Source organism: Paroedura picta, chromosome 7, assembly GCF_049243985.1.
Source record: "Paroedura picta isolate Pp20150507F chromosome 7, Ppicta_v3.0, whole genome shotgun sequence".
In the NCBI taxonomy this organism is placed as follows: domain Eukaryota; kingdom Metazoa; phylum Chordata; class Lepidosauria; order Squamata; family Gekkonidae; genus Paroedura; species Paroedura picta.
Genome location: NC_135375.1, coordinates 90072992 through 90089959, shown reverse-complemented (window position 1 = coordinate 90089959; position 16968 = coordinate 90072992). Strand labels below are relative to the sequence as shown.

Sequence of the window (16968 nt, the reverse complement as noted above, 5' to 3'; positions counted from 1 at the left end):
TCGCTGCCCGACTACAGGTTGCACTCCATCATCTGTTCATTTGGATTTGAGTGCTTTTCATGGGTGTGATTGTCTGCTATTGGTTGTACGCGCATGCCGTTTGTACACACCTGCAGTTGCACTGCCTCACTGGAACTGTAGTTACTTCTGGAGAGAGCATTCCTTAGGCAGCCACGTGACATGCACAGTGCTTCTCTGATTGGCTGCCACATACCACTTACGAACATAGCCCATTTACCAATGTCCAGCATGCCTGTGGCCCTGTATCATTTATTAACAGCATATATAGGAAAACCTGTCGCAACAGCCGTTGAATCAGCTGCCAGGATGAATGCAGTGAATGGCACAAACACGAAGCTGAACAACACAACATTTTTACGCCAAAGCACAATTTGGCTCTCATGTCAATGAACAATTCACACAGGGTTGGGCAACTGCTTCCTCTTGCACTGTCCAGCCGGGCAGTTAAGATCTTCTTTCCAAGTCTGATTCAGGGGTAGTCAAACTGCGGCCCTCCAGATGTCCATGGACTACAATTTCCATGAGCTCCTGCCAGCGAACGCTGGCAGGGGCTCATGGGAATTGTAGTCCATGGACATCTGGGCAGAGCCTGCACTTACTTTCTTTATTCCATTGTCAATCCTGTTGAATTCAGATTGCTTTGAACTCGGGTCTTCCTCTCCCCCCCTCCCCATTGAAACAGGATAGTGTTCTGCACGTAGTTAGGGTAGTTCAGAAGGGGGGGAGCCAAGCCTCTTTCTTTCTTTTCTTGAAGGGGGGAAAGAGGAGCCAATCAGGGAGCCTCTTTCTTTTCTTGGAGGGGGTGGGGGAGAGGATTGAAAAAGGCACAGAAGGGAGAAAAAATCCAGGACCGACAAGTTGAGAGAAATTAGGGGCTTCTCCTTTAAGGCAAGCGTGTCACATGACCAGGTGTAGCCTATCAGAGGTTCTCTACCACGGAGCTTTCTTTCCCAATCCGGATAGTGAGGATTAAAAGCAGTCTGAGATATCACACAATAAAGGGAGGGTCACTCTGGATCAATCCTTCTTGCTGCAGAAGGAAAATTAAAATCGCCCAAAATACAAATGGAAATCGCATTCTGTGTAGAGGGCAGGGACTGAATTGATCAGGGGTTGGAATAAAAGCTCCGTGCAGTTTACACCCTGGAGGGCCACAGTTTGACTACCCCTGCTGTTTACATAAATAAGGTGTATGGCAAGTAAAAATCAACTGCAAGCAGGGGTTTTCATTGGCAGTACCTTGCCCATGGAATACCCTCCTCTAGGAGACTTGTCTGTCACCTGTTTCCTGTGCCAGACCATACCATTTCTTTTTACCCTGACTTTTTACTAAGGGGGTTGATCTTTAATCACCTGTGGTCTGCTTTTTTAGACTGTTAGATGTTTTATGGTGGTTTTGAGCTGTGGCCGAGTTATAATGGTTGGATTTCAAATAGCTGATTGTATACTATTTGGTGGTTTTATCATGTTTTACTTTGTGAACCATCAGAAGTTGGTTCTTTGGAGGTGTGGCATCTAAAATATTTACCCTTATTTCAAGGACCTACCACATCTTGGGCAGCAACTGAATGAATCACACCCCGATGTGCCTAGTGAGTGAGGATGAAACTAAATGGTCTGTAGAAAACTCCCAACCTCATGAATGTGCCAAGTAATGGCAGAGAATTTGCAGAAAAGGAGCAGTAGACAAAGAATCATGAGTTGGAAGGAGGGAGGGCCAAGTCTTGTGGTTGGGCAGAACACCACCCACCCCTGCAACTGTAGCCACTGTAGTTAAGCTAGACAACTGTCATGTTCACCTCTGGCTTATGCTATGGCTGCCTTGACCAGTGTCTCAGGATCCTCTCTGAACAGTGGAGGGCTTCCTCCCTCATGTCTCCCTTCCCTGTTTCCTAGGCTTGCAGGCAAGTTGGGCTTCTGTCATGTTCTGAATGTTATGGCTACCCTTTCTTGTCTTTGGGTGCCAAACTGAAAATCATGCATACCTTTGATAATAAGAGGTGCATCCTGTAAGATCACAAGCTGTGGGAACAAATAATGCAGGGGTGATGTGGGGCATTTATATCTGTTCCAGATTTTTGTATGTCTACAGCTTTAGCAACAAAGTGTCTCATGTAGCCATTTGTAGTCTCCTTAGTAAACTACTGACTCTGAGTTTGCCTTGCTGACAGTACCGCCACAGAACATGTCAACAACAAAGGGACAATAGAGGACATGGAGGGGATTGACATTGTGCTAACCTCCTGTTCCATGGTTGGTCACCATGGTTGGTCTTACAAGTTCTCTCCTAATATTCAGCCAATTGTACTTTCCCTCTTCTTATTACATCCCCTTTGCAACACCTCACAGTGGCTACTCGCCTCCATTTTTCCAAGAAACATTGTTTGGGAGTCCCAGCTTGAGGCCACAGTGGCAGTGAAGTTGCAATAGGGGTTGAAATGCATTGCTCACCATTTCTCAGCTATCTCTGTCCTACCTCCATTGCTGCTTTGCATATATGCAGAAAACTTGTATGTAGTCATGGTGGTTTGCTGTGACACCTTCTAAGCCAGTTTGGTGTAGTGGTTAGGAGTGTGGACTTCTAATCTTGCACGCTAGGTTCGATTCTGCACTCCCCCACATGCAGCCAGCTGGGTGACCTTGGGCTCGCCACAGCACTGATAAAACTGTTCTGACCGAGCAGTGATATCAGGGCTCTCTCAGCCTCACCCTCCTCACAGGGTGTCTGTTGTGGGGAGAGGAAAGGGAAGGCAACTGTAAGCCGCTTTGAGCCTCTTTTGGGTAGAGAAAAGTGGCATATAAGAAACAACTCTCCTTCTTTTAAACTAACTACAATTAGGGGTTGAACCCATGTATGGCAGGTCCCTTCAACACTGTACAATACTGGCAAGTCTCTACCTAACCATAAAAGCGAAAAGAGTATGTGTATGTCCAGTATGACTTTTCTGGCAAACGTTAATGGATACTATTTATGTATCCATCACACAATTTGCTAAAGTATATTTGATCATTTTGCCCACTATTCTTTTAAATACTATTTATGTGTATTTATTTTTATATTCTACTGTAATGAGTGAAACAATTTCTTTTCCACTGAAGACATTTAAAGGCAATCACGAAGTACCAAATCGCTTAATGAGAAAGTCATTATATGAATGGATTTAATCGGCACTGCCGATTCCATGTGGAAAATGAACAAAATATTAATGCTAGCTATTTTTAACTTAAAGCTCTGGAGAGCGTTTAGTGTTCCGCTATCAACAACACACCATGGTGGGGGGGGGGGGGAGGCAAAATAAACTCAATGTTTAACAAATGTTAATTTAGTAGCTGTCTTTCATGGTACAGATGCTGAATCTGCTTCCAAGTATAGATGTTCATTGATGGTTCTAGGAAACATTGTTCCATAATCTCCAAACTGTATGAGTAAAGTATGTACATAGCAGTTCAAAACTGGACTGGGTTCCTATGAAGTTATAGCTGAGGCAGAGGGTGAGAAAGGCAACAGCTCTCTGTGACTAATAGCACAAACTCTCCTAGTTGCTTGGGCCAATGAGAGCTTGACTTGGATGTTCTTGTAGGAGCCAGGAAGTTCTACCTGGCTGCGTGTTCTTGGTGTAAATGGGTTGACTTGACTGCTGTGGGTTGTTTTCCATAGTTCTGTCTTGTATTTATATATTTATGCATTTATACCCCACTTTTCTTTCCAATGGAGGGTTCAAAGTGGCTTACAAAACCACTGCAAAAATGCAACCTAAACAAAAACATAAACAGCGATGTTCCAACAGCCTGAACTGGTGCTGATTGCTCAGTCAGGACCACTGGCTCCAAGCCATGGGTTAAGAGCCAAAGGTCCAACAGCCCTTCGGTTCACAAAAGCACAGCCTAGATCTTCATAAGCCAGCAAATGATATTCCCAACGCTCCTGCTTCACTAGGCTTAGAATCTGAAACAGAGGAAGAACAATTTCAGCTCAGTTCTTCTACTGGCAAAAGATGTTCTGAACTTCCTATTGTACTAGGACTAAATGTAGAGCTGAATGGCTGACATTAGGGACAAAGAAATCTTTTTCCAGTTCTATCTTTGACATTCAGGGATGTCATTCTGGGCTGTGCTTTACCCCTAATTTCAGGTTTTTAAATTGGATTTCTGAGGAACGGGAAAGAGATGCGGGCAGTGGCAGAGGAAGTGGCCAAGGAGCCCTGCAAAGAGAGACGGGGAGAGCTCCGTCCTGAATGGTCTAGACCAGGGGTAGTCAACCTGTGGTTCTCCAGATGTCCATGGACTACAATTCCCATGCGCCCCTGCCAGTGTTTGCTGGCAGAGGCACATGGGAATTGTAGTCCATGGACATCTGGAGGACCACAAGTTGACTACCCCTGGTCTAGACTAACCTGATCTCTCCAGAGATCTAGGAAGCTAAGCAGGTCAGTTACAGGCAGGTGGGGATAAGATTTCAGCCCTGTGCAGCTCTTTGCAGTGCTTCTTGGCCGCTTCCTCGGCTACTGACACTGCCTGCATCCCTGTCCCTGGCTCCCCCCCCTCCCAATCCATTACAAGGCTGGTGAGTGAGAGGACTACAGCTGGAGCCACCCCCTTCTTTCTGCCTTCTACACCTACAGGGAGCATTTTATTTATGAAATAGTGTAATTGCGTTATTATGGTGATGTGTTATTATTGTATAAATTTAAAAAGTAAAATAATTTTTTAACAAGCTCCCCACAGCTCAACAGCTGTGCTGAGGATGCTGGGAAGAAAAAAGCAGAGAGTTTGCAAGAGGAGGGGGGGGAGTTGCAAGAAAGAGAATCGGCTGCAACCCCCCCCACACACACACACACATACTTCAGGGATGGGAGGAGGAGCCATGACGTGGAGGTTGGGGGAGGGGCACAAGCATTTAAAAAAAAAATTCATTAAATTGCAATTTATTTCTTTTTTAAAATATGAAGAAAGATTTAGGACTTGGAGTGGGGGAAGCTCAAATGTTGCTGGAAGGTGATTGGGAAGTTCTTGCCACATCACAATGATTCACAAGTTAAATCAAAAGTGGGAAGCCCTGGCTTCTGGTTTGTTTAGCTGTCCCAGCACAAGGGGATTCAGCACATCAAAGGCTTCTAGTAGGAAGTGGGAAACCTCGAAGCAACAAGAACCTGATCAAAAACCAGGAAGCATCTTGGCTTTGTATCTTTCGTGCAGAAAAGGTCCTAGTCTAGGCTGATCCCCCCCCCCCCCATATACCAGGGAAGCTGCTGACCACCCTCCTTGGCTCCTTCTAAGTTACAAAAAACTGCCAGCCCTTCTCACCCCCAGTACTGCAGGGAAGTGGGGGTCCACCACATGACTTCCTTGTCCAGTGCTGTGATAAAAGTAGCCCAAAGGCTGCCTGCCTGCAAGAGGTGGTGGGAGGAGGATTCCCACTCTCCTCATTGCACTGTAGGCAGGGGAATTCGAGGTGGGAGGCCACCGTGTGCCTTCTTAGTTGTCCTGTGCTCCAGGACGGTGGGAGATGGAAGGAGGTAGATGGAGAGAGGGAGGGAAGGAGCACCAACTGGGCCAGGTGGGTCTCCTGGGGCTATTGGATGCTGCATGTAGATGGGGTGGCATCAGGGCTGGTTGGCATCCCTCTGGCTCTTCATACCCTTGGCAATATCCAAGATCTGCCTGCAGGATGAGCCTGTCCTTGTATTCATTTATTTACTTTCTTATTTATTTATCTATTTGTTGATTTTTATGCCACCCCTACCCACAAGTGGGCTTGGGGTGATTTACAGAACACTGTTAAAACATTGTGAAAAACTCATCAAGCATTGCTCCGATATGTAATTGCTGGTGCAGAGCACAATGAATGTGTCAAGTGTACACATGGAGGTTCCATCCCTGCTATCAGGAACACTGCTTTTCCAATGTCCCAAATACAGCACACTTAGTCTGTGTGTTGGCACCATACTCATAATACAATGGTTATGCATAGGCGGAGGAAATGAGCTAATTTTCCTTATTTTTGATACCTTTTCTCCTTCCCCTTCATAGGTATTGAATATCAGGGATATTGAATATCAAACCATCTTGCCATCCTTCCGATGACATGCTGAGCCTCTGATTGGCCCTCACTGGTGGACATTCCCCCAATAGGGTGATGGCAGTCCCTGACTGAGAGCCAACGATAGGCTCTTCCCCACCCCCCTGCTCCTCCTCCTCTATACCATTTCCTGGCACTTGGCGTGAGGAGGAAGAGGTCGGGAGGAAAGCCCAGGATCTGGGGGAGGCTGTCCAGCTGTATTTCACCATGTTCCACAGCCTCCTTGCCACTTGGGGGCAGGGAGGTCCATCTAGGTATGCTTCCCCATGGCAACCCTGCGCTGCCTGCACTCCGGGTTGCAGGGAGAGCTGAGGGGTGCTACCTGGCCCTTCCCCCTCTGTAGAAGCAAGGGTAGGAGGGGGCGGGGTCCTGCAGAGCACAGTGGCCCAACCGGGGAGCTCAGCCACCCTGCTCTGCAGGGAACCTCCTGCCTTCCACCCTCCTGCCCGTCTAAAGCCCATTTTAAAAACCGACTTTGCTACTAGTCCCAAGTATAAGGGATAAGCTGATTGTGTTCGTTCTGCAGAGATAACAGTGGTAACAACTATCTGTTTTCCTTTAAGTGTTATTATAATCGTGCTTTCAATCTGCACATATTGCTTCTTTCTTACCCCCATCATCAGTTGAACGGCTTCCTTCTAGACCATAATCATTTCCCTCCACATACTTTGTGCATTTTATCATGGGAGAATGTTGTTACGCAAGATAAATGACAAAATCAGAGATTTCTGCAGTATGGATGTCAAGAATTTAATAGGAGACTCGTAGAACTGAGTATAAATGATGACACTAAAATGATAGCAATAAAAGCCCAAGTACATGGCAAATCACCTTCTGCTGCATTGTATGGTGGAGCCTGGAAGGTAAAGTGGATTCCAGGACTTCATTTCTATAAGTGAGCTGAACCCTTTTGATATGGGTGGAATAAAAGAGTCGTAAGCTAAGGCTGCACTCCTAAGAATGCTTTCCGAGGAGTAAGCCCCATTAAACAAAATGAAACTTTCCAAGCAGACCTGTTTAGGATTGTGCTGTAATTTGCATTCTCTCCTCCCCAACTGGGGTCTTGGAATGTGGTGCAATTTGAGTATCAGCACAGTCTGCCCATGTAGGCACCTGTGCCATGGTGATGGTGGAAAGGGCCGTTTATATATTTATTAGATTTTTATACCGCCCTCCCATACGGCTCAGGGCGGTTTACATATAATGTTGTGGGGTAATACATGGAATGACCTAGGTATATTATAACATAGTCAGAAATAACATCAACAATAATCCAACAGTGGTTTTAAATTAACATTATATCAATAGTTTTGATTAACAATAATATAACAGGATTAACAACTTAGATTTAAAAAACCCAGAGGTCACACTGGTGTAGGCCATGGAGGAGGTGTCTGAGAGGGGACCTGTAGATTTCCCAGGTCAACCTCAAGGAAATGCCTGGTGGAGGAGCTGCCCTTTGCTCTGTGGAATTGTGGGAGTTTGGGCAGGGCCCTGGTCTCTTCAGAGAGCTCGTTCCCCCAGGTGGGGACCAGGACAGAAAAAGCTCTGGCCCTTGTTGAGGACGAACATGCTTTGGGGGCAGGGATCACCAGACAGCTGGTAGTGGCAGAGGGTAATGCTCTTTTGGGGACATAGAGAGATGGTCTCTCAGGTACACTGGGCTAAGACCACGTATGGCCTTGAAGGTAAGAACCAAAACCCAAACCTTAAACCTGATCTGGAATTCAATTGGGAGCCAGCTGAGTTGATGAAGTATAGGCTGGATGTGGGATCTCCATGGTGTATTGGTGAGAATCCTGGCCGCAGCATTCTGAATGAATTGTAGTTTCTGGATAAGGGTAGGCCTGCGTAGAGTGAGTTACAGAAGTCTAGTGTAGAGGTGGTAGCTGCATGGATCACTGTGACTAGGTGTTCTGGGGCCAAATAGGGTGTTAGTGGCTTGGCTTAGTGAAGGTGGTAGAAGGCCTGCTGCACTACTCTCATGACCTGTGCCTCCATGGAGAAGGAGGTGTCGAGGATCGCACCCAGATTTCTGCTGGACTACTGCTAGACACACTACTTCCAGGTTTGGTAAGCATGCTTCCTCACTTGGTCCCTTCCTATCCAGCCACAGGAGCTCCATCTTTGAAGGGCTGAGCTTCAGATGACTCTGCTTGAGCCACCTCATCACTGCTTTCAGGCAGCTGGCTTAAAGTTCTGGGTGGGGGAAGGCAAACAAGATATAGCAACACCTGATGGGACATTCAAGGCAAGAGATGTTCAGAAGTGGTTTGCCATTGCCTACTTCTGCATAGCGACCATGGATTTCTTTGTGGTCTCCTGTCCAAATGCTAACCATGGCTGACCCTACTTAGCTTCTGAGATCTGATGAGATTAGGCTAACCTGGTCTACCTAGGTCAGGTCACCTTTGTAATTCACAGAGTTATTGGCTAAAGGGTGACAGCATGCCCCACCTACCTCCCAAGGTGCTTGTTGTGGGGAGAGGAAGGGAAAGCTACTACAAGCTGCTTTGAGACTCCTTAGTGTAGTGGAAAACGGAGTAGAAAAACAATCTTCTTCTGAATCTCGAAAATGCGTATCTGATCTGACTGTCATCCACCATATCAAAAGGTCCTGCCCAACTGTGTTAGGAAATATCAATGGCACTATAAGAGTTAATTCCTTATTGCCAGATTGTTATTAAATGTTTAAATAGCACAATGTCATGGAAATGTTTGAGAAAAATTAATAGCCAGTGTCGTTTCACATGTTAATTCTTCTCTGAAGTACCTACGCATGAGCCATTAGGGATGAACCATGTTTTTTGTGAACACCTTTAATTAATTAATTAATCAATCAATCAACTAATTAATTACTATACCACCATCCGCTGAGGCTCAGGGCTGTTTGATAGTGGTTAAAAAGCAGCAACCCTTCTTCCCATTTCCAATGATTTGCTTTTCTCCCTTTTGCTTTCTTGAAGTCATCTCATCACTCTGTGATTGCTGATTGGCCTAGTTCTTGCAGGTACTTAATCCAAGAAAGAGAAGGAAGCAGAGACCAGCCCCCACCCCTAATCAAGGAAACAATGGCATAAAACAGCAACTGAAAAAGATGAATGCTTGCAAGATCAATTTTGTTTCAGGGAATATTGTTTAGCCTTGCTTCTCCCCCCCCTCCCCCTCAAGTTTTAACTGTCTAATTATTAGGGTGTATAATAAATCACAGAGCCTCTTGTGGCGCAGATTGGTTAGCGGCAGAAATTGGTAAGCGGCAGTCTGAAGCTGTCTGCCCATGAGGCTGGGAGTTCGATCCCAACAGCCGACTCAAGGTTGACTCAGCCTTCCATCCTTCTGAGGTCAGTAAAATGAGTACCCAGCTTGCTGGGGGGTAAAACAGTAATGACTGGGGAAGGCACTGGCAAGGCCACCCCGTATTGAGTCTGCCATGAAAACGCTGGAGGGCGTCACCCCAAGGGTCAGACATGACTCGGTGCTTGCACAGGGGATACCTGTACCTTTACCTTATAATAAATCACAATAAAAATATTATGCACCACCATTCTATCGGCGATACTCCATTATAGCCTCAACTATGCTTTGAGCCACATGGATTTCAGGAGGATTTCAGCACACGCAACTGCATTGCACTGCAGCAATCACCGAAGCCTCCTAAGGAGACCCTCCAGCACTTCTTCTTTTTTCCATTAAGAGTATTCTGAGCTTTGAATGGAAGCTGAGATTTAAATAAATGTACTTTGCTAACATGTAATTTTGCTGTTAGGTTCGGGAACAAAATGACTGGCTATCCCATAATCAATTTTAATATTCATTCACTTTGGCATTCATTGTGTCTCCAGAGGGAAAGGATGATTTGAGAGCTAATTTTACCACGCGCAATCTTCTTGTCTGGCTGAGATATCTGATATTAATTGCCCTAATTTGAGAGCTACAACAAAAATTTATTAGATGTTTCTTGTTAAATTAAAGCTCCTTGAGAATACTTGATTAATGCCATATTGCATTAATTAAAGGGTTTTTTTTGCATTTTGGAGCAAGAGCCAGGCATAGTTCTTTGCAGAAAGAACCGAGACATGTTCATGGCAAAGTGACCGTATGCGTCTAACAATGCAATTGTCAGCTGAGTTACACCCTGTGAAACCCATTGAGTCAATGGGCTCGTTTTGACTTTGAGTCAATTTTCTTAGTCACAGATAAATTCCTTAGGATCCCACTGTCGCTGAGTTGACCCTTATGCTCTGTTAATCAGTGGGGTGACACCAATATCTGACTGATGTCACCTTTTAATGGGTTCTAAACGATGGGCCAGTTTGCCAGCGGCCTTTTGAGTATTTGGGGGTGACACAGGCTATGATCATGGTTTATCAACCCACCATAAAATAGATTAGGTTGTGTGTGTGTGACAATTTGCCCATGATTAGTCCTTTGAAAGAAGACAAAGGGGTTTCTGGAGAGGATCCAAATTCACCGCATATTTTGAAGGCATGTTAGATTCAAGATTAAACTACAATACAAACAAAACCCCTAAAGGAACAATCAGTATACTGTTAGAAGTCCCACATGCATGCAAGGAGTTATTTGCATATGTATTGTGCCATTCTAGGCAGAGTTATACTCTTCTAAGCCCATGGATTTCGATGGATGTAGACAGCACTGATGATTTCCCAGCTCTAAAATTAGCTGCAATTGCACCAATCAGCTCTTTGGAAGGGTGACAGTGGGTGGGTGGGGGGTAGATTTTCACAGTGCAGAACTAGGCAGAGTTACTATAGGCTATTAATTTCACTGGACTTAGACTGTACAGCTTTTGATCTTCCACAAGGTCACCTTTGGGTGGGGGCCAATTTGTTTTTCAGAGCATGTATTAAATGTATTGCATTTATTAGTCACCTTGTTCCAAAAATGGGTCTTGATTATAGGTTTAAGTTATAGCTCTTCACATACCTCCAATATCTCTTTCAAAGGGGGCTGTGGAGGATGCCTCATTCTTTCCTGTACTTTTTGGAAGGTAAAATTTGAGTCTCTCATGTAGAAAAGGAGCAAAGGAGCATCCTCCTGTAGAATAAACTGGCATAAAACAAATGAGCAGAGTATGTATTTGATCTGTGTGTATACAAAAGATGAATGGTCCCAATCAGAGCACCCATGTGCAGGCCAAGATGCACAGCTCCTACATAGGTCATTCCCACTCATGATGGTGGAACTAGAATTGCACAGTATACACAGAACCCCAGTTTCTGTATAGAAGTAAATGGAAATTCTAGCAAGTGACTGAGCTCAACAATGCAAGCGAAAAGTGACAGATCTTGGCATGTTCCTCAGACTTCCCATACCTTCAAGGTACTGCATTGCATGGTCAACCAAATAAATGTGCTTAATTTGACTGATGTGGAACACAGCTACTGCTGTGCACCCTATAACAGAAATGATAACAGATGTGATGTATGTTGTCCTGCCTTAGAGAGCACCACAGTAGATGGTGATGATGGTAGCAGAGCATCAAAGCTCAGAGCTGGGCCTTACTGGGTGCTCTGCCTCCATGGCGCCCATCTTCCCAGGCTGATCCTGCCCTCAGGAGAGCTGGACTGGCCTTGGAAGAGGGGAGCTGCAGCCAGCAGCAGCAGAGCAGTGATGTAGCAGAGAGGGTGGTGGTCACCACCAGGGTGTCCCAGAGCAGGTATGTGTTCCACATACCCTGTGATTGTCGGACTCTCATTAGATTTTTAAATTCTATTTACTTCATTTGTTTTTCATAGTGACACCTATAATACCCTAGGCTAGCCTGATCTCATCAGATCCCAAAAGGCAAGGAAGATTGGCCTTGGTTCGTATTTGGACTGGAGACCATCAAGGAAGTCCAGGAAATACTTGGAGGTAAGCAATGGCAAATCACCTCTGAACATCTCTTCCTTTGAAAGCCCTACATACGTTGGCTGTGACTTGATGATACTTTCCACCCTCACTGCATTTATACTCCATAGAAATAGTGCTAAATGTGTTAGTTCTCCATAGTAACAGGCCTATATTTGTTAGAGTCTTGCAGGCACTAATGCTCTTCATGGACATTCTGCCTGTAGAAATCGTAACTGTTGTTAGTCAAAATGTAATATGAAATATTTATTTGCTGGATTTTATCATTCCTTTTGTGTGTTTGTATGTGTGTATGTGTGAGAGAGCCTCTTGTGGCGCAGAGTGGTAAGGCGGCAGACATGCAGCCTGAAAGCTCTGCCCATGAGGCTGGGAGTTCAATCCCAGCAGCCGGCTCAAGGTTGACTCAGCCTTCCATCCTTCCGAGGTCGGTAAAATGAGTACCCAGCTTGCTGGGGGATAAATGGTAATGACTGGGGAAGGCACTGGCAAACCACCCCGTATTGAGTCTGCCATGAAAACACTAGAGGGCGTCACCCCAAGGGTCAGACATGACCCGGTGCTTGCACAGGGGAAACCTTTATCTTTACCTATGTGTGTGTATTCCAAGTGGGGGTTCAAACTTGGCTCTCCTAGATCCTAGTCAAACCCTCTCTCTAACCACTATATCACATTGGGTCTCAGACAAACAATGCCTGCCTCAGAGGTCGATGGAGTCTCCTTTGATGGAAATTTTTAGGAGGAGATTGGATGAGCACCTGTCAGGAATGCGTGAATTTAAGTCCCCAAGAAGGTGGGGAGCTAGACAGGATGGCCCTTTGTGGTCTTTTCCAGCTCTGTGTGAGTCTGATTCTGTCAACTTTCATGATATGCACAGTTATTTTTGCAAGGGAAATAGAGAAACCATGAAGCCAGTGGGATGGGATGATTGAAAGACTGTCTTCTGACTTTATTTTTATACCTGTGAAAACAGTTAAGGAAAGTGACATGATGTCTGCAGACACGGTACAGCATTTTTCTTCAGATAAAAATAAATCTAGTAAGAGTCTGACTATCACAGGGTATGTGGAACACAGAGACCTGCTCTTGGACTCCATTCACACACCCAGGCAGACTCCATCCCCCCACTCCTCCTTCCCTTCCCCCTCTTTACCTCTTGCAGAGGCCCTTTGCCCACAGTGGGCAGCTGCGGGGCTCCTTTGGGGATCTGGCGGTGGTGCAGCAGAGCACCCAGCGAGGATCAGAACTAGGCCTTGCTGTTCTGCTGCTGCCTGCTGTGACTCCCCTCTTCGAAGGCTGGTCAGGACTCCTGAGATGTATCCGAGAAGATTTACCTGTCTACTTCTACAGGAAGGTTTTTCCACTCTTCATTGTATTCCTTAGTGGGGCCTGAAGATAAAGGCCTGTGGAAAGTGGTGCTGGGAAGTTGTTTCTTAGCTTCCATTGACAATAATGGGCTTATTCAGATGTGAACCAGGGGCATGCCAATCCCATATAGTGGGAGCAGCTGTCACTGTGTTGGACACCTGCTCCATGAAGTCTCCAGTTCAAGCCAATTGAGAAACACAAGAACAGGGGTAGTCAAACTGCGGCCCTCCAGATGTCCATGGACTACAATTCCCATGAGCTGGCAGGGGCTCATGGGAATTGTAGTCATGGACATCTGGAGGGCCGCAGTTTGACTAACCCTGCAAGAATTTCCCATGTGCAGCTTCTGTATATGCAAAGGCATGGGAAATGCATGCCTTGCCTTGGGTACTTTCTGGGGAGAGAGCGCTGCCAGAATGTGGGCTCCTGCACTGCATGGACCATCATAAGAGGTTTAATAGTAGTGTTGTCTTGGAGATTGCACATGACACTGCTAAGTGTATGGGGTGATAACGTTTCTTGTCTGCACATGACTCCAGGCTCTTTGTGAATATCCAGCCTTGGGTTCCTTCTGTTTGGAGGAGTCCATGAAGGGTATTTCTTCCTAAGGTGCTGAAGAGATAACTACCGTAGGTTCAGCAGTGTGTTGGAAGTACTGCTTCAGTCAGGAAGCGTGGAAATAATCCTCCAGGTTTCAGAATGGTGTCATTTGGATGCATCTGGTGAGGCAGAAGGAGAGTCCCAGACTCTTCTGCCTGCTTCTTTTTGGGACTGGAGAGATAGAGAGTATCAGTTATGGTGGCTTCTTGCACTGATGAGTTTTGAAAGTTTGGTGTTTTTCCTTTTCTGTAGAAAGACAAAGTTCCAGCTAAAGATGGATTTCCATATCTTTTAAGTCTTTCCAAGTGCAAGGCTAGTTTCTTATCAGAGCATCTAATTGTAAGAAATGCTTCTTAATCCCTGCCTGTTTCCCCTGCTGATCCAAGGGTTACATAACTTCCATAAGAACATATCACATTAGCTCTCCACGTACAGCACAGACTACAATGGGCTTTCCCCCTCTCCTTGAGCCTATATGGCACAATATCCAAGTATTTACTCTTGGATAAAAAGAGGATATCCCTCTGTGTTTGCGCCAATTTCTTCATGAGCTTGACACGTCAGGTTAGCGACATTTCTCAAGGGCATTTGCACATCTCTGATCCTCCCACACGTTGTCCTGAAAATGAAATTCAAGGGTTATACTTGGGGGAGATCTCTGGAGGCGTGAGGAGGAAATTAAATGAGTTTTGATAAGATATGGGTTAGTCACTGCATTCTGCATAAGTAACTCCCTTAAGACTCAATGATGGTTACTTTCCAAGTAAAACGTCAATCTGAAGAACACTTTCCTGGGAGTAAGCCCCACTGAGTAGCCCTAAGTTGGATTCTGAGTACACCTGTTTAGGATGGCTGTGTAACAACCCTACTCCATGCAGAGTTGCATCTTCCAAGCCCATTAACGTTAGTCGCCTTAGATATAGGTGTAACTGCACAGGTGTAACTGCATAGGAAGGGCACTGCAAGCCCCTCAGATTGACATTCAATGACAAGGTTTCTGGGAAACCTTCATTGGTTTAGGTACAAAGCTGCAGAAATCAATCACCTTGGCTGATTTATGTGTACAATAACCTTGGTAATAAAGAGTCCACTTACACGCTGAGTTGGAACGGGAAGACGAGAAGCTCATTTTCACTTAAAAGGTTATAAGCTTTCAGACAGAATGATTTGGAGCCACTTCAGAGTTTCTCAATGTATGTAATCACGGATATTCATCTTGCAAGGAATTGTCAAGAGGCCGTACGTCTGGTAAACACGGATTGCCGTTACTTTAAATTATGTGGAATTTATTGTGAGAACAATGAATTGGAGAGGGAAGGCTTCTTAAACACCTAAATAAAGCATCCAACAAGGCACTAATTGCACAAACGAGGGTTCCCTTGCAGCTTGGAAAAACAGAAGATTAGAAATAATGCTTGCAGCCCCCAAATAATAAGAAGGTTCGGTACCACACCTTACAAGGAGGTCAAGTCTCCTGAGTCAGGGCTAAGGGCTTGACCAGGTTGTAGGGAAGTCTTACGGTGCCAGGCAGATAATTGCATCTAATATATTGGAAGCATGGGTTAGGGTAGGGTTTCCACTCTCTCCAGCCTATGCATAATTTTATAAACCTCTATCATTTTACAGATTATTTATTAAATTTCTGTACCGTCCTCCTGGAACCAGCCCAGCGTGGAGTACATCAGTTACAAATACTTAAATCTAGGTCTTCCCGATCGTAGTCCAACATTCTCACCACCACCCAATGGTGGTTTGTTCCATTGGAGTGCTGCAATGATTCCATGTAGGGCATGAATTACTTTTCTTAAAACTCCCATGCCAAAAGTATCCCCATCAGAATGGGTCTTACCGAATATAGATGCTATCCAACTGTAGCAATGTCTTTCAAATGGCGTCCCCGCCAAGGCAAGTATTGAGTCGCCACATTGTAATGTGATATGCGTGCTCTCAACTTCCGTTCTGGTTGGGTGACAGTATAAATGCAATGTTGGAGGGGGCGGTGAAGTGGCAAAATGCCTTTGTTATTCAGCTGCCTCTCAGCAGGTTCTGGGAGATGAAAAAGTTGAAAGCTGTGAGGGGTCCCTGTGTTGTGAACTTTAAGGCAAGGGACTGGGGGGTTTGGATGTCGTCGTAAATGAAAAATTGCAAAAGCTTCCCTTGGTTCCACATAACTCAAGCAGCTTGAAAACCATATAGTCACAAATGTGGTCCTGGGACCTGCAGAACTTATTGGGCTTGTCTGTGGTTGATGTTATGAAAAGGGAAATGCTGCCTTGTATGAAGAAAAAGAACAGCCAAACAATTTGAAGAAGCCAGCTTTATGCAAGTGCTAAATCATGATTTCTTTTAATATAAGTGAATTGTTCAGCCTTCATAGACTACAATTTCGTAGGAAGTGTTTCAGTCACTTTCTTTAGCACACACATTTATTTATTTACTAGAGGCGATGCCTGTTGCACCCAGGAACACAACGGGCGCTAGCACATACACCTGCACTGTGACCTTCCAGGGTTCTGGCTCTCCCCCCCCCCCACTCTCCGCTTGAGCTTGAGATCCAGTGTGGTGAAGTGCTTAAAGAGTAGCAGACCCTCATCTCAAGAGCTGGGTTTGATTCCTCACTCCTCCTCCATATGCAGCCAGCTGGGTTGCCAACTTCCAGGTGGGGGCCTGGAGACCTTCAGGAAGATGAAAGGCAGGATGAAAGAGAGAAAGATGCACGGAAAAAGAGAAAGAAAGAGGGGGGAGGGAAGGAAGGCATCAGTTCTCCTGGAGAAAACAGCTGCTTTGGAGGGGAACTGGCCCTCCTATCCCCACTTTCAGACAACAGTGTCTACACAGGTCACCACTGTCCCCACCTTCCCATCCAGCCCCACATTTTCCAAAGGCCAGGCCAGTCAGGCTGTGAAGGAGTGGGCTGCCACCTTTCTCCCCCCCCCCCCCATTTCCCAAAGGCTAGGGCTGCCCCCTTCCTGCCCTGTTCTCCATATCTCCCAAAGGCCTCCCAAAGGCCAGGCTGGGTGGGGAAAATC

The 16968-nt window shown here is 45.6% G+C and overlaps 1 long non-coding RNA gene across 1 annotated transcript in view; it reads left to right on the top strand.

Annotated features, from left to right (window-relative positions):
• Positions 1–16968, top strand: part of LOC143841855 (uncharacterized) — a 92852-nt gene that overhangs the window by 69568 nt on the left and 6316 nt on the right. Inside the window, exon 2 of the long non-coding RNA XR_013232899.1 lies at positions 11860–11977. This is a non-coding gene — a long non-coding RNA (uncharacterized LOC143841855). The remainder of the gene's footprint in view (positions 1–11859; positions 11978–16968) is intronic.